A 27,882-nucleotide genomic window follows, 5' to 3' on the forward strand; every position below is an offset into this window, starting at 1 on the left:
GCATGCGGCGAAGAGGTCGACCAATCAGTGAAGGGCGTCCGTGTATATATTTAAATATATGGAGAGAGGTGGACGTGAGTGAGGACAGGCATGCAGGGGGGTCCGCCAATGAGTGAAGGGTGGGCGTGTAAGTGGACGCCTCTAGCAGGTACCAGCACCTGTATAAAGTGTGAGTATGTGCATTATGCAAAACAACTTCGGTTTTGGTTTCCAAGAACCCCCGAAAATGAATTCCACAAAGAGACACGCCTACGAAGCTCAATTCAAACTCCGAGGATGCTTTGAGTCTCCTGATTCCTTCATCCGAATGAATGCCGTCAAAATTAACTTTGTTCCCGTTCAGGTATAAACAGACAAAACGGTCTTGTCATCGTTGACTTCCCGAGGCAAACGTGATATGTTTAGCCGCGGGACTTTGCTCTCACCAGAATCCTCCTGAATCCATCCCGTGCCACCCATGCAAAGTACTGCTGCCAACGCCCGCTTTGAAAGGCACAGCGGGGCATCCCTCGGCTGACATGACTCATCACGTATAATCCCACACTTGATGATTCACGCCGGGATTCAGCCGACACTTTGCGGCAGAGGTGGAGCGTATGGGTGACATCTGGGGGCAGGATGTTCTGATTTACACGGGCAGGACTCCATAGGAGGGGTGGGCGACTTACGGCATTGGCACGTAAATCACAGGCCGCGTAGAGCGACGAGCAACCTTTCACGCGCACGTTGGCACCAGCACGGAGAGGGAACCCAACCCACGCGTGTGCCAGCACATCCAAATGCTCGGGTTTTGCGGCTTTAATGCTTCGAGGGGTTTTTCCAAAATACTGTATTCATTTAAAACTAAATAAATTACAAAGGAAAAAAACACAGCCGCGTTGGCAGCCATATTGCAAAAAGATGCGTCCGTTCACGTTGATGCATGAGAGAAAAGGTTTCCCTGCACGTCGAACGTCTCAGAGGTTTTGTGCGGTTCACATTTGACTGACTGAAAACACTTTAATCAGACATTTTTTTGCCAGAAAATATTTCAGACACAGTATCCTAAAACGTTTGAAGTTGGCTTATGCAACCAGTTTGATAAGAGGGAAGATGTACATTACTTTAATTACTTATGCCATGATCTGATCTAACTCATCCATCCATCCATCCATCCATCATCTACCGCTTATCCGGGGCCAGGTCGCGGGGGCAACAGCTTTAGCAGGGAAGCCCAGACTTCCCTCTCCCTAGCTATTTCTTCCAGCTCTCCCCGGGGGATCCTGAGACGTTCCCAGGACAGCTGGGTGACATAGTCTTTCAAGCGTGTCCTGGGTCTTCCTCGGGGTCTCCTCCCGGTGGGACATGACCGGAACACCTCACCGGGGAGGCGCTCAGGAGGCATCCGAATCAGATGCCCAAGCCACCTCATCTGGCTCCTCTCGATGTGGAGGAGAAGCGGCTCGACTCTGAGCGCCTCCCCGATGACCGAGCTTCTCACCTTATCTCTAAGCGAGAGCCCGGACACCCTGCGGAGAAAACTCATTTCGGCCGCTTGTATCCGGGATCTCGTTCTTTCGGTCACGACCCATAGCTCGTGACCATAGGTGAGGGTTGGGACATAGCTCGACCGGTAAATTGAGAGCTTCGCCCTTTGGCTCAGCTCCTTCTTCACCACGACAGACCGATACAACGTCCGCATCACAGCAGACGCTGCACCGATCCGCCTGTCGATCTCCCGATCCCTCCTACCCCCACTCGTGAACAAGACCCCAAGATACTTGAACTCCTCCACTTGGGGTAAGATCTCCTCCCCGACCCGGAGGGGGCACACAACCCTTTTCCGACTGAGGACCATGGTTTCAGATTTGGAGGTGCTGATTTTCATCCCAACCGCTTCACACTCGACTGCGAAACGCTCCAGTGAGAGTTGGAGAGCCCCGTTTGAAGGAGCCAACAGCACCACATCATCTGCAAAAAGCAGGGATGCAATACTGAGGCCCCCAAAACTGACCCCCTCAACGCTTCGGCTGCGCCTAGAAATTCTGTCCATAAAGGTTATGAACAGAATCGGCGACAAAGGGCAGCCTTGGCGGAGTCCTACCCCCACTGGAAACGATTCCGACTTACTGCCGGCAATGCGAACCAAACTCTGACATCGGTGTTATAGTGACCGAACAGCCCGTCCCAATTCGCCCAACCAGTCTACATGTGTTTTGTGGACCTGGAGAACGCGTTTGACCGTGTCCCTCGGGGAGTTCTGTGGGCGGTGCTTCGTGGGTATGGGGTACCGAACCCCCTGATACGGGCTGAGCTAACTCGAATTTCCCAATTGAGGTCCCTTCGAAATTACCGGTAGTAGCAATCCTGTTTTGACACAAAACAACATTCCTTGAAAGTTAGAAGGGTAAAACAAAAAAAGGGGATACTTTTTTTGTCTATTGAAAAGCTAAAATCCTCCATAAAAGATCACGAAAGGTAATTGTTGCAATTTGCACCTATCACAGCTACCTTGGCCTGAAAAATCAATCAAAAAATCAATAAGTGCGCTCGCCGAATCACTTGCACCGGCCTGCTTACCTTTATGTCGTGTATACGTGGTCAGTTCTCAGGAAATGAGCTTTGTTGAGTGTCATTTGTCTTATTTCCTCCAGAAATAACAAGTATTTAATCACCGGGAGGGACCCTCGTGCTCCAATGGATTTTCAAGCTACTAAGCTATCACAAGCACAATACAATGTTTGCCTCGACAATGACGAGCCCAAACGACTTCAGTCATTTGGAGCACAGAATGTTTGATTTTCAGCCAGGTGATTCAAAAGCAAAACAACAAGGTGGGTACAGATGGAAGGCTGCAACTCCTAATGTGGAGTTAGCACTTTTGGCTAGGCTATGTCACTCGTACACACTGCATAAAACACACACCAAAAAAAAAAAAAAATATATATATATATATATATATATATTTCTCCCCATAATGCCAAGGAGTATCGTGCACCATCGCATGACCAACTCAACCCCCCGTGGCCCTACGGGGGGAAAAATTTTAGCATTGAGCCTATATCTTACTAAAACGACTTTGTAGCACGTTCGAATGACTTTACCAGTTGGTTCCCAATGACTTTGTTTTTTGTTGTTTCCTCCCCGATGGCAGCTCCACGCGTCCATACGTATTTTGGCCGATCATCAAATGGCATCGGTATTGATATTGATAATGATACCAGTGTTGATATTGATACTAATGTAATGAGATTGATACTTGAGTTTCAGGTTCTCTCCTGTGTATACTGCATAACACAATTAACGATTTCACGATGCATCTACTCAATAAAAAACAAAAAAAATGGCTATCAGTGATATACTTGGTCTCAGATCGATACCAAATCTTTCAGTATCACACCCAATACCCCGGAGAGGAATTACCGCTCAGGTCAAACTTTTAACGAGAATCATGAAGCAAATATTTGTGAGTCGCAGATCAGAAAGGCATCATGGAACCTGACAACTGAGACAAACGAAGTTCTGGCCCGGAATTGACTTTGCGAACGCTTTGCCACTCCCGATGCAGCTAAATAATCTGATGCCAGTTCCTTCGTGTCGTGACGTCCTCTTGTCTAAATGTGTTTAAAGACCAGCCAGAAAACTTGGCAGTCGTCCGTTGTTTACAAGGCGAAGCTGCTGTGTCACATTGCTTAGACAGCAGCAAGATGTGGCGTGGCTGCATGCAGCTTAGCGCTCAGCAGCACACAAAGTAAAAAAAAAAAAAACTGAGCTGACAAGGCAACCTTTCCTGGATTAGCTTCAATATGAAAGCTGTGGTCCAGAGCTGGTTAAAAAAAAAAAAAAAACAGGAGATTCCATTTGCAGCTCATTTAGACTCATCGTTGTCGAGCAAATATCATAAATAGCGACGGCACAAAACGTAGCCGCTGATCACGGAGTCAAGTGCGGCAAGCCGCCTCCATCGACTAGCTTCCCCTGAGTTTGACCTCTTGCGTGCAGTTTTAATAATCCACAATCTGTGACCCATACATATTTATTAAGTCCTCATTATGCCATCAGTCAAAGTAAGCATTACGGGGCCTATTAGAGCACTTTTAGGGCACAGCGCTGACTTTCAATGACAAAGCGTAAAGCCATGAGCTCGGATAACTTGAAACAAAGTTGTTGTTCAAGCAACCATTTGTGCACTTTATCACTTCCACAGAGGATGTGAAACATTCTTTTTTTCTCTCTCTCTCTCTCTGTGCATCAACAGTTTTAAAGTGCGTTAGATTGTGCTCCAAGCTCCAACTTTATTGGACGAGGAGATTGTGAAGACGGCAAACAAACAACAAGAAATTGACATGCCCCACTTAAAAGTCATTTGTGAATTGCCTCTATTTATAGACTCGAGGCAAACTATACCACAAACTCTTATCCCGGAAGACTTTAAACTCATTTTGCAACATTATTCTCGAACAATGGTTTACAGATTATTTGAGGAGAAAATAAAACTGCATTGGAAATGTGCATGGTTGTTCATGCATGGATGCAGAAGAGCGTCGCGCAACTACCAGTGGCAACCCAGGCTCAAGGGAGCTCTTCCCTGACATGCGCAGACGCTCGTCTCAGTCGAGATGAATCACTTCAACATGATTCATCATTTCCATGACACTAATTACGACTTTCCCAACTGCCGGGGAGGCGAAGGCACCCCCCCTTGTGGCATTTTAGGTTCCACAAACACATCAAGAGATGAATTTGTTCGTGGCACGCCATAAATATGCGAGGGATGGGTTTCGTTTTGATGTACCGTACGCGCCAAAGGCAAACTGTCACCATCATAAAACGGGTTTGATTGATTGATCTTAATTGGCCAAGAATTGCAATGGTTGCCCGTGAAATTTGTTCGGATTTGTTTCAGGAATGCCGGCGGGTAGCATAAATGCCGAAAAAGGGCAAATTTGTTACCAGTCACATGCTTGAGTTTAAAAAAAATGACACTGATTTTGGGAGGAGCACATGATTTGCAAAAAAAAAAAAAAAAAAACTCTCTTTTTGAGCTTTCTAAATGTACTGACTGGTTTTAGAAGTCATTACACTAGTTGCAGTTGGGTTCACTTTAATCCACACAGTCGAGGATTACCTTTGTCAAAACAATAATGTAGTTGAGTTTTAATGCAAATCCGCTCGGGGAAAAACAACTTGCCGTTCATTTGTCATACCCACTTTAAAAATAGATATATATATTTTTAAACCTCAGAGAACAGATGCGCTTGTAAAACAGCAAAGAATGAGCGGCGAGCGTTTCGAGCGTGGGGTGGATTTAATGTTTCATTAATCCAGCCGTCCGTTTTCTACAGCGCTTTGTCCTCGTTGAGGTTGAGAGTCTTTTATTTTATGAACACACACAAACAGGAAGGTTGCTCGAGGAAAGCTCTCGAGAGTTGTATTTGAGAGGCGGGGGCCATTTAAAGACTCTATTTGTTTGAGTTTAGTGTATACACAGCAGAAGCGTCCATCATGAGCAGTGTACCGTATGCGACAAGGCTGTAGCATGACAGGAAGTCCAACAAACAAATTGAACAAGTGTTTAAGAGTTGTTTTTTTTTTTCTTTGGTTAATTAGCAGGCTACGTTCGGATTGAGAGGGGAAACACGTGACGTGGATGGACAAAGGACATTTTAGAGCCAGAGGAAATAGTCTCGAAATCGTGTCTCGAAAGAGAAGGAAAATGTAAAACAAAGAAGCCGGAAAATGGTTACCCAGCAGATTTTTTTTTTTTAAATGTTAAAAATTCCTCATTTGCATTTTGACGCAAGCGCCCTAAGTTGAAGGTGTCTTTTTTTTTCAGACAATGTTTTTTTTTTTTTTTTAATGGGGTGAGCGCAGCTTTATTTTAAAGGTTTCCTGACCCGGTCAGCTGTTTTTAAGACACGTCACTCGAAAGTAGTGACAGCTCCAATGAAGGCTAAAGCAACAGCCGAAACTGTCAGCCAGGTAAGAGTTTTCACACACACACACACACACACACACAAACAAACACACACACACACACAAAAAGGCAGGGGGAGGACAACTTTCTTGGAAAAAAAAACCTTAAACCAAATGTTATCTCGAATATCTAATTTGCAGGCGCCAGTTAGAAAGGTTAAGCTGAGGACGGAGGGTGGGGAGGGGTAGCTATTCCACCCCCCGCCGCCCCCCCACACACACGTTTACTGGATCACGCTGGATTTTGACTTCTTTGTTCCCATTTTACATGGGACATGACTGTTTGCCTTTCATTTGCATATTGCCTCTACATATTCTCTTTGCCTTTCTTTCTCTGTTCACGTGTGCTCTGATCACATCTGAAATGACGGGGGGGGGGGGGGAGCACATGGCGTTTGCTACACACGCTGTACTCAGTCATGCTGAGGAACGACATTCGCCGTTTGTCTCCTTTGGGGATCGGTAGAAGAAAGATGGCGACGAAACATGGCCGCCTCCTGTCGCGGAGGCGCGGCCCTGGCTAATATAATTAGCGAGTGCCTCCCCCTACAATTACATTTAAAAAAAACATAAGTTATACAACATATTTTTTGGGGCATATTACTAACATTGAAATATCAGCACATTTTAGGGGGACATAACAGGCCTGTGAAAAGCTTTAAAAAAAAAAACAAATCATTTTTATACCTTGCATTTGCATACATGGACTTGTCCCAATGTAGCAAGAGAGTTTCAAAGTTACTTTAATGGACATTTTCTGACCATTACTTTTGTTTTGCGTTGTGTTTGGGGTTCAAGTGCGGCAGAGGTGGTAGGGGGGGGTGGGGGGACTCGAAATGAAAGAACACATTCTATGCTTAGCATTTGCATCACAATGGCTGGCCTTTTGCTGACATTTATTATAGTCCCTGAATTATAATCAGCTCAAATAACGAGATGAGAAATACGAAGCTCCCCACTGCCTGCTCTTTCCGTCGAAAAAATTTTGTCGATTGCATCGAGAGACCAGCCAACTAATTCCATGGTTAGTTCTTCGGATGAAAATACGGTAGGAGGCTAGGAAAAAATACATACATCATTCATACATATATGAATGATTAGAGATGTCCCAATTCGATCATGGGATCAGGAATCGGGGCAAATCACGCGATTTGTAGCTGAGCGGTATTGACTGAAAAATATTGGATTTTTGACATTTTCTTAATTTTAAAGTCAAGAAGAAAATAGAATTACAATCACAGATATTTTATTTGACTCAAAAAATATATACAAATTGCGTTTTTTTTTTTTTTTTAGCGGTTCAAGACACCGAGAGCAGTCCACCCGCTTAGTGAGTGAAATGGTAGCTAAGAGTCAGGAGACATCGTGCCTGCACTACAGGGGAGTGTTGGGGGCTCTAAATAGCATGCACCAACAGCAGCAGTGCGACAAATGGCCTGACTGGACAAGCCTTCGCCTCCTATTGAGGTTAGCAGGGAAACGAGCGCGCACCAATGCGACAGGTATCTTTATTCATCGCCGGCCTGACGACGGAGCTGCCGGGCCGACGCGACACCCGGGACCAAATGCCAAGAAGCAGAGGCAGCAGTGTGCCCGGCGATTTTTTAAAACGTGATAGACAGCATATTGGTGACCTCAGATGGTGGAACGCTCACCAAAGTGACAGCTTCTGCGGATAATATACTATTGATATGTATGAGATATATATATACACTGTATATTTACATGCTATTTAGATTTAGATTTTTTATATGCTATTTAGATAGACATTTTGCCTTCAGAAAAAAAAAACCCTCAAAAGCCCCACGTGAATACGGAGGTCATGCCGCCGTTGCATATGATGTCACGTGACCCAGGAGTAAAAGCAGGGAGAAACTCCACGTGTGCTTTGCGTTTGATTTGGTGCACTGCGGCATTCAATGTGTATCCATAATTTTGTAGAGTTTCATATTGAGAGCAAAATAAAGATGTGTATGGTTTTAGATGCAAATTTGGGATATTTTGGCTCACAATGTAGCATCTTTGTTCAGAAATGTAACAAAAATCAATTTCGGAGCAAAACATTGTGTTCTTAGGGCTAAAAGAGTCATGTTTTTCGGAAAGATATTTTTGTGGCAAAATAAATCATGTGGTTTTTAATGGGCCAGGCCAACCAATCATGGTTTCAGGAAAAAATACTGCATTTTGGGGGTTTCTTATTGAAGGCAAAAGATAGAACTTGTTTAGGCAAGTGATATTTTGGGAACAAATAGGGTTATCATGGCAACAATTTTGCCTTTGCAAGGCAAAATTTTGAATTTTTAAATCAGAATGTAGCGATTTTGCTTAGATTTATTTTGGGGGGGGGGTAATTTTGGGGGTGAACTATATTTTATGGAGGAAGTATAGCATTTTCCATATCAAAGGAAAAAAATGGCACTTGTTGGGTCAAAAAAATATTTTGGGGGGGCTAACAGTTTTTTTAAGGATAATATATAGATGTTGGGGGCAAGCATAGGAGACTTTAGGTCTTTTGGGGGCAATAAATAAAATTTTGAGGCCAAATTGGGGCAAATATGTTTAGTTTTTTATCAATCATCAAATCAAACATTTTTACTAACCTAAGTTTGTTTTCTTTCCTGATGGCAAAGTGCAATGACATTGATTGAACAGGAAATGGAAGTTGAAAAGCGATGTGCGCAGGCTGCTCAGTACAATAATATGGCGAAAGTGACAATAAATCGACAATGATGCCAAAATGAACAGCCTTCCTTCTGATGGAAAAACACGGAACCCCGATCACTAGCTGGCATCAGCTGTCCTATTTGGCCGATAACGTCCAAGTCATCCATTATGGAGAATGATGCCTCCCACTTTGCAATCCCGCCATTCGATGGCGGGTTGGCGGCAGGGTAAAAACACTCCAAAGAGCGCCGGTATCCAAAAAGTAAATGGAGACAGATGGAGGGGCAGGCATGTTTCGACAAGCCACTCTCTTATCGCCTTCGGAAAGACGAGGTATTCGCTTGTCATCGCCGTGTACAAATTAGCGTTCGCTAAACCCAAAGGAGATGCCAGTCGGAGAGTCGCATGTTGATGTGACGTGCCGTGTCTCCCCCGTGAAGCTTTCATCACAAATGGATCAGCAAGACAAACATCGACCCCCCTCCGCGCCACATGCCATTTAGACGAGGGCTTTAAAAATGCAAAAATTCTCCCTCGATCAAACCGCACTTGATGGAGTTGATGGATTCAGTCGAAATGGCTGGTTGGCACCAATGAGGCTTTTCAATTGACGGGTCTTGGCACTGCCTCCCGCCACGGGGACAAGCTAGATTAGCATTACGGTGATGGATCCAAGCAGCGGCAGAGTCATCATACAATCGCGAGCCCTTGCTTGCTGCCGCACTTGCGCAGACTGCAGCTAATATAGCATTTTTGGGGGCCAAATAATGATCATAGGGAAAAACGATGGAACTTTAGGGCAAAACATAGCATTTGTAGGACAAATTATAGCATTTTAGGAGGCAAGATAACGGCCAAATTTAGCCTTTTTTTCGTACAGTCATCGCTCATTGTTCACGGTTTGTGGGTTCAGTGCAGCCCGTATTTTTTATTGTACAGGACAGAGCAGTACAGATACTCAACTGACCATCTCCAGTAACGTAGCCATCATCAGCTAATTGAAGACAGCCGACCACCGCTAGCTAGAAGGAATTGCAACCTTGATCTGGTTTGGATAGCGGGAGGATGGAAACAGCCGCTGTGGTTCTTTCAATACCTTTATTCAACAAACAGCAACAAAATACAGCAAACGCAGGCCCATTTCGAGCGCAGCTGCCGATAGCCAACTGTCACCGTCACTGACTGGCAATGTGGCTAAAGCTATCGCTAGGAGATAGCCAGCCAATCCCGATGTATTCATGGTTGCTATTTGACAGATTTTGTCTCTTGTGGGGGGCGGTCTGAAATGTAATCCTCGCGATGAATGAAGGATTACCGTAGAACAATAAAAATTGTGTTTGTAGGGCAAAAGCTAGCATTTAGCATTTAGAGAAAAAAAAATTAATGGCGCTTTGGAGCAAAACGGCATTTTGTTTTGTGAACGACAGCATGTGCTGCGCAGCAAAATATATTGTCACAAATTGTATTCTATTATAAACGTAGATTTCTTTTTTTTCTTCTTTTTAACAAGAATTTGAGCGTCTTAGTCTCTTACGCAAGCAAGGCTCATCGGAGTCGGATTATGATGGTCGGTCTACGGATTAAAATGCAGGATGAGTGTGAACTACCAATGGAGGTGTTGCGGCCACGTCCAACAGGTGGGAGACCCCGCAACACACTGGAGGGATTAGACGAATTATCTGGACTGGGGAAACGCCTGGAAGTTTACACCCAGGACCACATGGAGGATGTAGCTGGGAACACCTGGGTTACGCAATTCTGTCTGTTGCAACCACGGCCCAATTCCATGAGAAAATGGATGAAGGGATTACGGTCAAAGCACAAAAAGACAGAAAAGTTCAAGAACTAACGGAACTAACGAAAATACGCCGGAAATAATAACAGTCATGCAGGGAAAGTTAAAACGTCAAGGTCAGAGGGATTGGAACGTATCAGGAGTATATTCCCCCCAAGAAAAAAAAAATTGCTCGGTTCGGCATCTGCTAGAAAATGTTTAAAATGCAAATTCTACAGTGTTTCCAGTCCAAATTTCCTATTACGTAATGTATCTTTTCTATATTTGCATAGTAATGAATTCAATGCAGCTGCACATAATGTTAAAAAAAAAGAGCGAGAGAGAGAGACATGAACCGGCTGGCAAGAGAAAAATATACTCCTTGCATACATTTGCATTTTCATATTCTATGTTCCATCGCCGTTGCAACAATTTCGACGTGCTCCATCCTGAGCCAACTATTTAAATGAATATGCAGCCTCCCTCAAATAGATGCTTTTCTCTTTTGCCATTGTTGTTCTTTTTGGGGGGGCCAGGGGGGTGCAAAAGATGGTGTTGTACGTCTAAACAGTGTTTTTAGGGCACAGTACAGTACATTGAGGGTCAAATATGGCACCACGAGGGAAACATGAATCGCCTTAGTGGCAAACAGCAGCATTTTGGTGGGGCTGCACGGGCAAAAGGGAGTTTTTCAAGACATCATTTTTGGAAGTCAAATGATGTTATTCGGGGCAAACAAACATTTGGAGTCAGGTGGTTTGCTGAAGCATCAGCAGTAGTTTCACGTCCCACTGAACGACATCATTTGTGGTGGAAATGCAGTGAATCTGATCCACACGCAGCTTGATCGGGGGCCAAAATTTTATTCACCCATCCTTTTGCTGTCTTGCTTCACCACTATAGAGGTCAGAACGTATGACCCCAGTCCTCAAGTCTTGACACCGGCTTCCTAGTCAGCTGTGGTATAGATTTAAAATGTCTATAAGTAGTGAAGCCGGAATTCAAAGCACACGCGGTGGAGCGGCATTTAGATGAGATGCTGCATACAAATTTGATTCAGGTCTTCAAAACATATTCTCCAAGACCAAGTTTTTGTGGTGCACGTTCTTTTGTTATGTACATATTTATACATGACCTAATTTCGATGTTATTTTATTTCTTTAGTTTAGATAATTATGTCCAGCACGTTTAATTACATTGTGCATGAAATGTGCAAAAATGAAGACAGCTCTCTTGTCTTTCGTTTAGCTTGGTACGTGTCATCAAATGGGAAGCACTTACTTTATATTAGTTTTATTGACCGCCAACTGGCATGGATCCGATTGTGGCTTCGTGCACATTCACACACACTTATACTTATACCCTTCTTCATTCACACCCACCCACCCACACCCACACACACACACACACACGTGCGAGCAAAAAGGCTTTTGATTTGAAAGGTCTCCGTTTATTTTTGTCAAAGACGCCCACAATCTTGGGGGATCAGAAATGAGTGAATAATCCTTTTGCTCCCCCGGCATGTTTGTTTGTGCTGTGGCCCTGCTTCGAAATCAAGAAATAAAGGAAATCTCTGCTACCCGTTTGCTTTTATCACTTGCAAACCTTTGATTTGGGGCGATTAAATCTGCCGCTCAGCGAAAAAAAAATCAATGCTTTGAATGATATCGTTAATGGGCTTAAGGTTCGACACAGATGCCAATGAAGCAAATCCCGCTAAGTATCATAACTAGCAATTTCCATCAGATAGAAACCTCTCCAAGTCTCAAGCTATTGTTTCCTTTCATGTCATGCCAGTTTCCTACAATTGTCGACCCGATTTTAATAAAAGCTATGTATCACACACCGAATGACCCGGTGCATCATCGACAAAAAAACTAATCGACCCAAATAGACAACTTTGTTTGGAACAGGCGGCCCGGTAGTCCAGTGGTTAGCACGTCGGCTTCACAGTGCAGAGGTACCAGGTTCGATTCCAGCTCCGGCCTCCCTGTGTGGAGTTTGCATGTTCTCCCCGGGCTTGCGTGGGTTTTCTCCGGGTGCTCCGGTTTCCTCCCACATTCCAAAAACATGCGTAGCAGGCTGATTGAACACTCTAAATTGTCCCTAGGTGTGAGTGTGAGTGCGAATGGTTGTTCGTTTCTGTGTGCCCTGCGATTGACTGGCAACCGATTCGGGGTGTCCCCCGCCTACTGCCCGAAGACAGCTGGGATAGGCTCAAGCACCCCCTGCGACCCTGGTGAGGATCAAGCGGCTCGGAAGATGAATAAATGAATGAATGAATGTTTGGAACAGATGATGGCACGATCTAACGTTCCCATTGTAGAGAAGCTGCATCATGACCATTTGTCTCGAAATCCATCCACACACAGAAATGTTAAGCAATGCCTCCCTGAAATAAATACTTTCAACCAAGAGGGTGATAAATGTGATGATTCTGATTCTAAATGCTGCCATTACGTGCCATCTGAATTGTAACACAGATGTGGAAAAATTAAAATACATCAACCGATATCTGTAAGTCGATCACACACATTCCACGCGCACGCACGCACACACCCAATTGTAATCAATGCCTCCTTCAAATAGACCAGGGGTTGGGAACCTTTTTGACCAAGAGAGCCATGAAAGCAAAATATTTGGAAATGTATTTCAGTGAGAGCCATATAATACATTTTCAAAGTTAATTCAACAAAATGTCAGTATAATAAGCCTCAGAATTCATTCATTCATTCAGTCATTCATCTTCCTAACCGCTTGATCCTCACTAGGGTCGCGGGGGGTGCAGGAGCCTATCCCAGCTGTCTCTGGGCAGTAGGCGGGGGACACCCTAAATCGGTTGCCAGCCAATCGCAGGGCACACAGAGACGAACAACCATTCGCACTCACACTCACACCTAGGGACAATTTAGAGTGTTCAATCAGCCTGCCATGCATGTTTTTGGAATGTGGGAGTAAACCGGAGCACCCGGAGAAAACCCACGCAGGCCCGGGGAGAACATGCAAACTCCACACAGGGAGGCCGGAGCTGGAATCGAACCCGGTACCTCTGCACTGTGAAGCCGACGTGCTAACCACTGGACTACCGGGCCGCCCAGCCTCAGAATTTTTCTTTTAAAATAATGCTGTGATTATGCTCACAATTAATGTGAATGGTTTTCCGTTCTTCACTATTGCAAAAGATCCAGCAAAGCTAGCAGAATTATAGTCGGCTTGCCGGGTCCAAATGCGGAATTGCTGCTGGCTAGCTCGAAGCCTGTTCAGTAGGTTGCACGCTTCATTCCGATGTCTCTCGCAGGGTATTTTGATGCAAACGTAGCATGGCACGTGTCAAAGTGCCGCTTTACATTCGACCGTTTCATCAGTGCAATTTTGTCATCGCAAATTAGACACACCGCAGAATCTTTTCTCTCCACAAAGGCGATTTGAATCCTTCTATGCATTCGTCCTGAAGTGTGCGAATACTCGTCATCTCTTATTTTCTTTTCACCATCTGCTTTGTCGAAGGGTTAGCATTGAGCTATTGACCGAACAGACTGATTCAAAAGGGGGCGTTTTCCTGTTTACCCAACAACGGCCGACATAGGCCAGTATCATCCAATTAAAATTGCTCCTGCAGCCAACTGCAGCCCTGAACAGGACATGCGCGGTGAAAAAATAAATAAATAAATCGATGAGTGGATTAAACCAGAGAGAATATTTTGCTTTACCTGCGAGCCAGATGCAATCATCAAAAGAGCCATAGCTGGCTCGCGAGCCGTAGGTTCCTGACCCCTGAACATTTACATTTCGACGGTGGATAAATTGATTAAAAAAAAAAAAAAAAGACATGGTGGAAATTCAAACAGACTTCCTGAAACGCCTCGCACACTTCTACTTGCAAACTAGCCACGATTTTTTTTTTTTTGGGGGGGGGGTATACAATTTTGTCATGGTTTCAGCTCAGCTCAGCAGTTGTGAAACGCTTTTCTGGCCACCCCGCCACCTACGGGTTGGAAACCTCACGAAAAGGTCTTTTAGGGCAGCCTAGTCCGGTAATCGACACGCCATTGTCCGTTGCAAAATGTCATTTTCAGAAAAGTTAAGGCGAGGAATAAAACCTGACACAAGCAAAGGCAGCCAAAACACCCTCAGGCTTTCAGCCTATTGTGATTCAGATGGATTTTCAGTCTCTTTCCGAAGTGAATAGCAGCATGGGGTGGTCTGATTAAGAGAAAAAAAAAAAGAGCATGCAGTATTCATCAAGTGAAATGTACCTTTGGGCAGCGGCGAGGAAGTGCTGGGTCGACGGCGTGGCGGAGAGCAGCAGTTAGTGACCCTAGTGGCATGTTTGGAGTTTGGCGGGTCAAGTCGGGCTTCAGAGTGGATTAAGAGTCAGCCGGAGTCCCTGCAGGAAGACTTGATGACCCGACACACTTCCTTGGGCATCAAGTGTGTCGTCAGCAAGCGGCCTCCTGGAAATAATGCAAAGGGACTGTCCAAAAAAAAATGAAAGTAAAATTAAAAGTGTTGCACCATCAAGTCAATCGGCGATAGCAATCGGTCAAAAGTGGGCGGCAGAGGGAAGTAGTTGGGAGGGGGCTGGGGTGTCATCTGGACTTATTTGGATTTATTTTTTTCATATGACAGAAAGTAATTGGGGGCGGCCCGGTAGTCCAGTGGTTAGCACGTCGGCTTCACAGTGCAGAGGTACCGGATTCGATTCCAGCTTCGGCCTCCCTGTGTGGAGTTTGCATGTTCTCCCCGGGCCTGCGTGGGTTTTCTCCGGGTGCTCTGGTTTCCTCCCACATTCCAAAAACATGCGTGGCAGGCTGATTGGATGCTCTAAATTGTCCCTAGGTGTGAGTGTGAGTGCGAATGGTTGTTCGTTTCTGTGTGCCCTGCGATTGGCTGGCAACCGGTTCAGGGTGTCCCCCTGCCTACTGCCCGAAGACAGCTGGGATAGGCTCCAGCACCCCCCGCGACCCTAGTGAGGATCAAGCGGCCCGGAAGATGAATGAATGAAAAAGAAAATAATTGGGCTTTGCTTGCCATTTTATCCAAAGGCCAACTATCACTTTCATTTTAAGAGTGAACAGAAACTAACGTAATTAATACCCAAAAGTAATTTTTGGGGCGGCCCGGTAGTCAAGTGGTTAGCACGTCGGCTTCACAGTGCGGAGGTACCGGGTTCGATTCCAGCTCCGGCCTCCCTGTGTGGAGTTTGCATGTTCTCCCCGGGCCTGCGTGGGTTTTCTCCGGGTGCTCCGGTTTCCTCCCACATTCCAAAAATATGCATGGCAAGCTGATTGAACACTAAATCGTCCCTAGGTGTGAGTGTGAGCGCGGATGGTTGTTCGTTTCTGTGTGCCCTGCGATTGGCTGGCAACCGATTCAGGGTGTCCCCCGCCTACTGCCCGGAGACGGCTGGGATGGGCTCCAGCACCCCCCGCGACCCTAGTGAGGATCAAGCGGCTCGGAAGATGAATGAATGAAAAAGAAAATAATTGGGCTTTGCTTGCCATTTTATCCAAAGGCCAACTATCACTTTCATTTTAAGAGTGAACAGAAACTAACGTAATTAATACCCACAAGTATTTTTTGTCCTCAATGCCCATTTTGCCCGCCGCCGCCCTTAACATCTGCCAATATTGCTTTATGGATGCGCCGGCCCTGCCTGCTGAAATGTAAATCCGTCAAACATGGAAGCAATTTACGGAACATCTTTTCAACTATACACATTCTGACAACAATAGTGGGGAAGAAGAATGACATGCTGCATGCCTTTTTTTTTTCTTCCGTCCCAAAGAGGCAAACAAACATTGCCTGCCAAAACAATGTTTGCTCCGCCGCAAGCTAAATAGCAACGTGACGCCGAGCCATCTTTAACCTTCGACCTCAACCGCCTGACTCAGCAGCCGCGCTGCCTTCGGATGTTGCGAAATGTCACGGCGGGAAACATCTGGCGCTGCGAAATGCCGTCGCTCGTGTGCGGCAAAGTGAAGGACGGAGGACGCGTAAAGGGATGAGAGAGAGCATACTGGAAGGACAACGCGAGGCCGGCAAAACGTGGCGGCCATACGCTACGGAATGCTCATCGTCAAAAATTCTCACTATACGCAATGGCGTCATAACAGCGACGGAATTGCACACACAAAAAAAAAGAGGATGTTTTTATGAGCCTATCATGTCTTTTTGTAGGGGATAGAGGTTAATTTATGAAGTCACAATCGGTCATTGTTTATAACATGTTTATAAGCTGTTTTATGTATGACAAGAATAGCCAATTTCAAGAACGATGACACATTTTGGTATGCGACAACCCTCTAAACCTCAGTGGCTTTTTACCCAACATTTTGGGCCACGAAGATGGACTAAGCTACCCTTCTCCTCGTTCCTTGCACTTCCCGGTCAGCCACCAGTCCCCTGACTCTTTCACAGGATGATCTGGCAGTAATCGGATAAAGGAGGCGAGTGATGCACGGCGACCGGCTACGCTAGTGCACAACTTGGGCAACGTTGCCGCAAGTGTCGCACAGCAGCAGCTGAGTGAATGCATTCACCCGTGACGGCGGTTTAAATCAAGACCGTTGGCAAAACGAGTCGTCCACGTGCATTCTCAGACACAACTGAGAAGGTATCTTTGAGTTCCTGCTCCTGCACAGACCTTATAAAGACGCCAAAAAGTGGTGAAATTAACACATGCCCTGCTATTAAATTGGCATGTGTCGGCGATATTCGTAGTATGGATTCCCCCCACCCCCACCCCCGCCCCCGCCCTCCATTTTAATCGCTTTGCAGGCATTCTCGGACTCTCCGCTTGTGGCACCGCCCTTAATCCAGAGTTTAACAGGCGGTCACCTCGCGTGACCCCACGTCGCCACACGCTTTGTTTCGGCAGTTGGAGAGCACTGCGGTGTCTAAATCAACGGCGTTCCATGCTAATCTGGCGGCCCTCTGCGTCCGCTTGTTTTTCTTCCAGCCTCCATAATTAATTGGCCTTGATGAGCATGGAGATTCTGGTAATTGGCCGATTAGGGATCCCTTCGACTTCATGTTTTAACATGGGGATGAAACGCAGCCTTTTAATGCATTTCATTGGGATACGCCGAGTGTGTGCAGCGCTTGACGCTGAGAAAATATTTATATTTAGCCTGAAGTTTTCATTATTTTTCGGCAGATCTCGAAAGAAAATACTTTCAGGGCCTATCAATATGCTTTTTAATTATTTCTGGTGGACACTGTGCGTCATTGTCCTAGAATCACAAGTAGCAAAAATTGAAAATTGATGAATGTTTTTTTCTGCACAACAGGTTGGCCTCGGCAGAGCTTCGTTTTTTTTTTTAAGTTCATGACATATTAGTCAATGATGTATAAACACACGTGCTAATGTTAGCGCTCGATATCATTGTCTTGGGTTTGAACTGTACCCCCCCAGTTTCCACTTCAGCGTTGCTTTCTCCTCCGTAGCCCCTTATGTCACAGCTACACTCGATATTAATGCTGTTCAACTGTCAAATCCAGGTCCAAGTCCTGGTGCCAGTACCTAGTTAACTACTGTTGCGAAGTATACTGAGATGATATGTGACTTAAATCAGTCTTGAGCCAGTGCTTCGGCAGCCATTTTAGTTTTAGTCTTTTAGATAAAAAAAATAATAATAGTTTTAGTCAAATTTTAGTTCGTTGTGATGATAAAAAACTGTTTTTGTCTCAATTAGAAAAAAATGAAATAATAAAGTATTTGTGAATAAGAATGTATGTGTCTAACAGTTGCACATCATCATGCATTTAAACTTTTTTCTTTTTTTAATACACAAAATAAGCCATTTCAACAAAAATGAAAGGCCTAAATTAGCAAACAAGTGAAACAAATGTCAATCTGTGTGCCTGCTGCCATCTTGATTGTTAGCATGCTGGTACCATTACAGAAGCCAAGTGTTCATTTTGACACATGGCATTCAAAATGGCGCATTCCCCTCCTTGTTTCAGTCACTCAAACATGGCCCAAAATTACAACACATTTCAAAAAATCCTTGCATGTTCCACACAGAAGAGTAATACGTACATTAGCGAATGAATTCATGTGAGCACGGCAAATTTAACATTTGCCTGAAGCTAGCTAGCTGCCCATACACGGCAGGAGTTATGCTGGAAAACATTGAGCTATGAAGTTTATCACAAGGCGACCGTCACGCAGCATGAACATGTATAAGATCCGTTTCGAGAACTCGTAACTTGAAATGAAGAGTGGTGTGGTGAGCATTTAGCACTCTAAAAACCTCGTTTAGCTTATCATGTCACTGTCCGAGAAAATAAACAAAGGCATGAATAAAATCCGTTTGCCATTGTCATTGTTGACGAAAACAACAGCGATGTAAACAAACGCGGGTCATCATTTAAGATAACTCGAAATCATAAGACGACACAGGCTAACATTAGCTTGCCCCGTCACCATGTCGGTTAACCTCCCACGGCATTGTTCTTTGGCTCGTCTTTTTCTGTCAGAGTTTTGACATTTCGCTAAGCTACGCACCATCATCATGCAAGACCTCTTTGGACCAGGCTCTTATTATCCATGTGCAATTAGTCACATACATACACAATCTAATTAGGAGAGCTCGACTCAATTTGCCTATGCAAAGTTCAATAATGGGGGCGGGGGGGCTAGAGCGGTCAAACCAGGTGAGGAAATTAGGGGAGGGAAGCGTGAGGTGGCGAGAACCCGCACGGCCGGCACACCGCTTAGTGAATCTCGCCACGGGGAACTGCAGAGGACGACGGACAGATGGCCCAAGTTGCAGTGCATCACGCGGTTGCGGCGCGGCCTCAGCGTATCGGTTCCGAACCGCTGCCAGCGGGTGCCCCCGCTGAGATTTAGCACGCCGAGATGAGCGATTAATCAGTGCAAGCTGGACGACGCGCGTAAGGAATTCACTTCCCGGTGAGCGCGGCAAAAACCTGCTGACCAAGCAAACGTGCGGCCGTGACATCATTTATCTTCCTGCTCATTTGAATTGCTGCCCAGAAGTGACTTAATACACACTTTGCAGAAGACAGCGCTTCTGTTCGGCTTCTTTCGACATCAACTCAGTGAGGAAAATGAAATCGCCATCCAGCTATTTTCTACACCACTGATCCTCACGAGGTTGATGGGTGAGTTGGAGGTCAGCCCAGATGACCTCTGGGAGAGCAAGCGGGGCACATCACTTTTAACCTCTCTTCCAGCGTCAGAGCTCTTCTTGTCTTAGCTGCTTGACATCCAAAGGCCCGTTTTGTAGCCATTTTAGCAATGCAACGTTCTCGCTGCGTCTGAAACGAACAATAACAAATACTTCCTGGACTACTGCGCATGTGTAAACCAGTGTGGTGGTTGCTGTTGCCGTTTCCAAACGAAGCAGTAGAGGTCGCTGTTGGATTAGACTTCATCGTAGTAAATATCGTCGCGAGGCAAAAGCAGAGAAAAATAATTCGGGTCAGTTTTTTTTCGTTGTATGGGGGGGGGGCAGGAGAGTGGGGATGGTGTTAATGCATGAAGATTTTTTTCACACTAGAGGGTATTTTCGCCCATGTAGGTTTCGTTGTAGAGGAGTTTCACTGTACAACATTTAGAGGCAGATGGTTTCAAAATGGTGCCTCTGCTCTGAACGGTGATTCCGGGCGTGTATTCCCACCTGCAAATGGCTAGTATTCAATACAATGAGAAATAAGTTAAAAAAAATGAATATAAAAAAAAAATGATTCAAGGCCAGCCGTTTCGGAATAAAACATTCCACATGAAGCGTCTTCTGCTTTATACAAGCACCAAAGCGCAGATTGTGTTCAAGAGCTTTACGACTCGGCATCTTTGGCCTCCACAGGTGAAGTCCAGGTTGGATTACAGCATTCGCCGTGTTAGCGAGGTGAGGTCAGGGAAAAAAAAGTTTAATATATTAAGATATCCTTTATTTGTCCCACACTGGGGAAATTTACAGCCTCCAGCAACAAGAATGTAGGTAGAAAGAAGAAAAAAACAACAACAAACACCGTTCAATTAAGTGCAATATAAATACAAAATGGATAAATCGCAGCGCTATTTACAATTGACCTTCACATCATTTAAGTATTATTATCATTATTAATTATTGTTGTTATTTTTATTCAGCAGCCTGACAACAGTCGGTAGGAAAGAGCGTCGGTATCTCTCCTTCTTGCAGCGCGGGTGTAACAGTCTCTGGCTGAAGGAGCTACCAAGTGCAGTCAGGGCGGGCTGGAGGGGGTGGGAGGGACTGGCCATCATAGCTTTTAGCTTAGTTAGCATGTTATTATGTTAGTTAGTATTTTTTGTTATGATTTGTGAAAGAATGTTAAAGAATCTCTGGCAAAAGCATCAACCTTTACTAATGTGACACATTATCTACATTGATGGCTTCCCCTTCACGACGGTGCTGTGCAACATAAAACGACAAAGTAGGGGCCGTAAAGGCTTAATTGTCAGTTTGATAGTGGCCATTAACGGACGAGGGTCATGCAACATATAATACGGATGAATGATACAGAATGAACTTTTGCCGGTGTTGAGGAAATATTTTTTAAAGTGTAAAAGACAAAAGCAAAATGTATGAAAGCGGTTTGTTCAACGTGTCGGCCTTTTTTTTAATTTTTTTTTTAAAGGTTGAATGAAACGCCGTAAAACGTACGAATCCGGCGACGATAGAACGATCGACAAAATATGAAAAGCTAACACTTGTCTCTGAAAATAGGTTTCAACCTTTTTATTTTTTTCATTTGGATTTGTTTACCATACCCTCACTGGCAGAGGCCAAGCCCTGATTTGTGGCGATGATCCACGCAAAAAATAACCCTCCTCCATCGAATAAACACAATATGAACTCTAAGTGTCGCCAACTGCCAAACTGCTGCATTCTTATGAAGTGAGTTAGATTCACTGCGTATACGTCCGACAACTACTTGTATCTTGACAAACTTGCAAGGCACTCAATCGTATCTGACACCTCCGCATGTCATTAAAAAAAAAAAACTTACTTGACTTGCAAACCGACTCTTACCGTTCTGCATTTGTTTGAAGTCGACATTTGGCTCCGCACAGCTGAAAATGTTCAAAATCATCTCGCTGTTGAGTCACTGCTCAAGCGCACGACTTGACAGGAAAGTGCAGAAAGTAACAAGAACAAGACCCAATGTGTCATAATCAACCGTTTTGAAAAAAGACTTGACCTAGCTGCTACCAACGATGGCTGATGATTGAGTACGCCGACCGACTCCTTCCAGACTGCGTCAAAGCACAGTTTAGCCTTTCTTGACTGCAAGACTTCAAAGTCAAGTCCATTTTGAGCCGGCGAAAATGCTTGGTGCTGGCGTGTCAGTTGACCAGAAGGTCATTAGCTTCACTTTACCTTGATGTACTTTTTACTGAATTGTACAAGTCTACTCCTTCAACAGAATTGTTTGTTTGTTTTTTTTTGCCCATCCACCTATTTGCAAGTACCATTGACCTGAAGACAATGTAATAAAAGTAAGTCTGCAAAGATACTAGAAAAGCTAACATTTGCAATGTTTTATTATCTTTGTTTTATTTTTGAGTTAATAGCGTCGGGCGGGTTTTCTCCGGGTACTCCGGTTTCCTCCCACATTCCAAAAACATGCATGGCAGACTGATTGAACACTCGAAATTGTCCGAAGGTGTGAGTGTGAGCGCGGACGGTTGAGCGATTGGCTGGCAACCGGTTCTGGGTGTCCCCTGCCTACTGCCCAAATATGGCTGGAATAGGCTCCAATACCACCGCGACCCTTGTGTGGATAAAACGGATCAGGAAATGAATGGATGGATGGATATTGTCGCGTATTACCTCAAGTTCAAATTCGCTCATATTTCTTCACCGTACTATTAAAAACATGTCCTCGCTTTCTTAAGCTCTTTTCAAGAAAAATCCCAAGAATTATTGTCCACGCTCTGTCGTGAGCCCCGCCGAATTAGCCCATTTTGAGGGGGGCTGCAATGTCTGGGACGACGGGCTTTCTGTGACCTTGACGACAGCGAAGGCCATGTCGACTTCTTCAGCCTAAAGTATACAAAGAAAATCCAGTGAACCCGGTGAAGCGTATGTATCTGCAATTTCACTCACGGAGACAGCACTTCAACACGAAACTGAATGACACTTGTAAATTAGGGAAGCAAATCTGAAGCGGAAAAACATGCAGCTTCCTACAGAATTCAACGTTGACAACACTTCTGGTTCTTGCATGAACCAAAGAATTATATCCCTGGCCTGCAGAATGGAGGCGCGAGACCGCCAACAATCACCCCAGATTGCGGTTAAACGCCTCACAAATCTAATTGTTGCAATGTGGAAGTGTTGCATAAAGATTACAACGCATGAAAGGCCAATACGCTGCTTTCCTCAGAGTTACATTTGCGGAGTCCATTTGATCAGCACTTCTGAGGACTTTGTGTTTTTTTTCATCTTTTTTGAAAGCAAGAACGAAAACGATCTAGCTTCACTCGTGTTTGCATCCTAAAAAGTGGAGTCCTCGAAGTAGAAAGGACATGGATGGACTGTATGAAGGTCACCGTGTGGCCTACTAATAGGTGAAGTACACCCCGCGGCGCCGCTGGATAAGTGTCCTGTTCTAGAACAGTGATTTCCTACAATGAAGCAATTTAGAATTATGCTGGTGGCCCAGTGGGAGGGGCGTGGGGAGCTCATAGGTGGGAGTTTTGACCCCAAAATCTGCGGTGACAATTACAGCATAATTGACCTTTTTTGCCGCATGCTTAGTGCCGGCGCTGTCACGAATGTCTAAGCCTGACCCATCGGACCTTATTGGGACCCGATTGCACCTTTGCAACCTCTAATTTTCCGTCCATTGATGTCAAAACCTCCATGGCAAAGCAATCAAGTTCCGACGGAGTACCAAAACCAAAATCATTTGCTTTGGGAGTAAACAAATTCTCCTCAAATGATAAACAGGCGGGAGTATTTTGAAAGCTTTTTGTAACCCGTGTGTCACTCCCTCTACAAACAGCCACGATTTAGCATCTGAGGTCTCTGAATGAAAATTTCCTTCTACCTTCAAGCAACGGCCCTGCCAACAACACTTTACTTGTATTCTGGCTTCAGTATTTGATGTATTTCTTAAGAGAGGTGAAATGAGAGAGACTTCTGGCCCAGAGAACTGCAACAAATGTACCAACTGTATTAACAGACTACTCACAAATCACTCCCGAGTGTGGAAAACACAAATAACTCAATAAATAATAAACCTTGAGCCGGCCCTGAAGGAATTGAGGCAAGAACAAAGCGCATGACTTGGCCAAACAGCAGCCATGCTGTTGATTCACTCTCAAATGAAGAGGAACAGAAAAAAGACTAATCATCGAGACCAGGATTTCGGACTTGGTCGTTGGTTTGTGAAGATGGTGACTCGAGGTACTTTCGAAAAGCAATCCTCTTTTGTGTATTGCCGAGAACAATTACCGCCGGTGTGCTTTGGTTTAACAGGGGGAAATTTCGATTCATGTCGTCGTTTATTTGATATTGACAGGGGCACAATACAATTGAACTTCTGTCTGGGGACATTGATTGACAACATTAACAGTCTGAATGAAAGGGGTCCGAGACCTGACCCTTGAGGGACGCCGCATGTCACGGCCATTCGATCAGATTCAACATTCCCAATGGTCGCAAAAGAACTCCTTTCCTCCAAGTGGGACTGAACCTTAACCATCTACAATGACATGTTCCAAAATGACAAACTCACGGTGTGGAGATAAGTATGACGAACACAAACAGATTTGCAGATGTTTGCAGCCAAGCCCAAAAATAGTGAGTAAGGCCATCCAAGCGCATTTCTGGAGACACAAGTGAAAACTCATCTGCTGTAGGATGGCAGCAGTTTGTGTTTCTGGAGGGGATGAGGAGAGGACACGTCGCAGAGAAGAGTTTCAGGCCTTGATGAATGAGCTTCGGCGGCGTCTACCGCTCAAAATGCTTTCCCACTCGGCCGCGGTGACAACGTGATTAATATTTGCAATGGCACCTGGCCGCCAGTGCAAGCGCGGCGATTCGGCAAAACTTCAAGCCCAAACCAACAAATAAGTACTGTGAAATATACATGAGCGCGGTGATGTTCTGCCAAGGCTCGGATGTAAGAAATACGAGGAAGCGGCGTATTCGCTGCGCGCCACCAGCAATCACCTTCCAATGCCTTCTTGAATAATGACTCCCATTTGAAGAGCAGCTTCTTGGACTGCAGACATGGTTTGGCTTCGGCATGAAGAACAAGTCCCACTGATGAATGGTTCCACGTGCGAGGAAGGATGCGCGCAAATGTCTTAAATGAGCTACTCGACTGCAGATGCCGGGTGACATCACGCGGATACCTTTTGATTGTGGAGCGTCATCTCTGTAATCAAAGTGTGCTTTGTGCTGCCGCAAGTACGTTTGATGTTGACAATGCAGCTGCCGTCATGCGCTGCCTGTAAATTGCATGTTAGCAGCCTACGTGCACAGGTTCGCCATCGCACGTGGCCACCCCAAATGAACACTTAACAGTTTGGGGGAAGGGGGGGGGGGGGGGGGTTCGATTTGAATATCGGAGAGTCCTGTCAAGCCAGAAGTCACGGGAACAAAAACAGCAAGTAGAATTCCTGGGTTGCTCCCTTGACACTCTGGAGGAGGTGGGCAACAGAAGGATGCTAACTAAGCTAAAAGCTATGATGGCCAGTCCCTCCCACCCCCTCCAGCCCGCCCTGACAGCACTTGGTAGCTCCTTCAGTCAGAGACTGTTACACCCGCGCTGCAAGAAGGAGAGATACCGACGCTCGTTCCTACCGACTGCTGTCAGGCTGATGAATAAAAAATAACAATCATAATAATAATAATAATTAAATGATGTGAAGGAAAATTGTAAATAGTACTGCGATTTATCCATTTGTGTTCATATTGTATTTAATTGAAAGATGTTTGTTGTTGTTTTTTTTCTCTTCTTCTTTCTACATACATTCTTGCTGCTGGAGGCTGTAAATTTCCCCATTGTGGGACAAATAAAGGATATTTTATCTTATATCTTATCTTAGAAACCTATCAACACTTCGCAAGCTAGCTGTTCAACAACACCCTGAACTGGTCACCAGCCAGTCGAAGGCACACTCACAATCACATCCACGTACAATTTAGAGTGAAATGTCAGACTTGTGACGATGGCACAAACAAGAGAGCAACTTTTATCACTTTTTGTGTGCTAACGTTTTTCAGTCCTTCTTTGCTCGTGACATGAAAGCCGCCCCGAGATACATTAGGACACAGCGTAGGTGTTCCCATACATAAATTCCAGCGGCGGTATTGCGAGTGAGCAACATTTATTCCGTCCTTGAAGAGAGAGTATTTCTTCCCCGCCAAGAAAATAAGGATCGCTGAATTCCCATCAGGTGGCCGATTCTTTGGCCGCAAAATGGATTATCTGTCAAGAGCCGGTTTGTTGTGGCCTGCTGGAAGCCGCGGAGGGATCGCGTTCGTCTTTGTCTCACGGGTACACCTTGCTATAGCGAGCATTTTTCCTTAAGTAAAGCCGGGGAAAGAAGAAAAAAAATGCATATCTGAGGCTGTCATTAGCCAGCATCTTGCTGGGAATTCCCGCGGTGGATTAAGTTTGGATACGGCATTAGAGATGAATGGGAAAGCTGCTTAGAGGAGACGAGGAGTCGGATCGCCAAGCCGCTCGGTGGCCATTTTTGGATGGGACGGAGGAGATTCCAGTACGTTCCTAAGCGGCGCCGCCTTGCTTGTCTGGCAATGGCGGCGCCGCTTTAGCGGGAGCGCCAGGCCAGGTGGTCGTCGCTTGGCAGCTAAAAAGCGCTGCCTAGCACACGCGCTCTCCAAGCTGCTTCAGTCGTACCCGCTACGGACGATGCTAACAAAAAAGTCTTGATGAGGCGGATTATCATGTCTCACCCTGCCGAGGTGAACACCGCTCTTCGAATACAAAGTCGTTAACATAGAGATTTTAATTTTGAGCGGAAGCTAATAATTAAAAAACAGCTTTGACCACTCATGCCACATACCTCGGAATTTAACTTCCCTTAAAATGAGTGGTGGGATGGAACAGTACAGAAAGTACAGATCCTATCTTATTATTTTTTTAGGGAGTCAACCATGTTGTGGGCAAAACACGTGGTTGGCAATAAATCGACGTCGAGCCAAAATTGTCACTGTGTAGCAACACTGTTAACATGTCAAATAGACGCTAGCGGACGCAGCATCCAGGCTGTAGCAGTGGCGCTTGATTAACAGTTAACGGTTTCTCATGATCTTGAAGCCTCTCCTAGTAAACAATATGACTTTTTTCAAATTTAGCAGCGTTGTTAACAACACACGTCTTTGTAGCGTGTCAATTTAACGAGACATTTATTTTCACTTTACAGGGGCTTCAAGTTCCTGGTCATTAATCAAGCTCAACGACAGGGAGAGATTTAGTAGAAAGCTCATTTCCATCTGCTTTCAGCACCTGTCTCGAACCTCTCAAAGTTTTTATGCCTTCAAATCAATCAGCTACGTGCGCGACATTCAACAACAATCCTTTGAGATTTGGGTGAGACTGGTTACTGGGACCGGTAGGAAGGTGACAGGAATACGTAGCCGCTTATCGATACGTCTGAGCTGACGTACTAATGCATTCCGCTAAATGATATTGAATGGAAAATTAGAAAAGTGCAACTCAACAGTCGGGGCGCTGAAACTCTTGCAATGAGCCAACGAGCGGGGGAGAAAAAGAATCAGGAGAAAAAGCCAGATGTCGGCCTTTATTTTCATTCATTCATCTTCCGTATCGCTTGATCCTCACTAGGGTCGCGGGGGGTGCTGGAGCCCATCCCAGCCGTCTCCGGGCAGTAGGCGGAGTACACCCTGAATCGGTTGCCAGCCAATCGCAGGGCACACAGACGAACAACCATCCACGCTCACACTCATACCTAGGGACAATTTCGAGTGTTCAATCAGCCTGCCACGCATGTTTTTGGAATGTGGGAGGAAACCGGAGCACCCGGAGAAAACCCACGCAGACCCAGGGAGAACATGCAAACTCCACACAGGGAGGCCGGAGCTGGAATCGAACCCGGTACCTCTGCACTGTGAAGCCGACGTGCTAACCACTGGACTACCGGGCTGCCGGCCTTTATTTTGGCCGCGCTATTTCTTCGCATTAGTCGCAAAAAACTGGAGCAGTTGTTTGAGTCGCCGAGATTTATCTGATGCGAAGCTGCAACACTCACTTTGCCGGCCCGTCGAGACAAAAGCATGTTAATAATTTAATAGAACCGGGAAGAGCTCCCCGAGCTCGTATCTTGGCCCGAACGTACGGCTTGAAAAAAATCTTTTGAGCCCGTGTCCTATAATATGAGGTATTCTCTTTCGTGACCGTGCTCATGCGTTTTTAACTGTAATAGCACCATTCACCACAAGATGGCAGACAAACCTTGGCTGCACCGGGTCCTTTATTGTTCTTTTTTATATGTG

The 27,882-nt window shown here is 45.3% G+C and overlaps 1 protein-coding gene across 1 annotated transcript in view; it reads right to left on the bottom strand.

The window, feature by feature from the left end:
• lingo1a (leucine rich repeat and Ig domain containing 1a) overlaps window positions 1-27,882 on the bottom strand; it is a 285,088-nt gene that overhangs the window by 95,768 nt on the left and 161,438 nt on the right. The window contains exon 3 of the mRNA XM_052062077.1: window positions 14,650-14,847. The gene's annotated coding sequence lies outside the window, so the exon portion shown is untranslated. The remainder of the gene's footprint in view (window positions 1-14,649; window positions 14,848-27,882) is intronic.

The sequence above is a fragment of the Hippocampus zosterae genome, chromosome 3 (assembly GCF_025434085.1).
Source record: "Hippocampus zosterae strain Florida chromosome 3, ASM2543408v3, whole genome shotgun sequence".
Classification (NCBI taxonomy): Eukaryota; Metazoa; Chordata; class Actinopteri; order Syngnathiformes; family Syngnathidae; genus Hippocampus; species Hippocampus zosterae.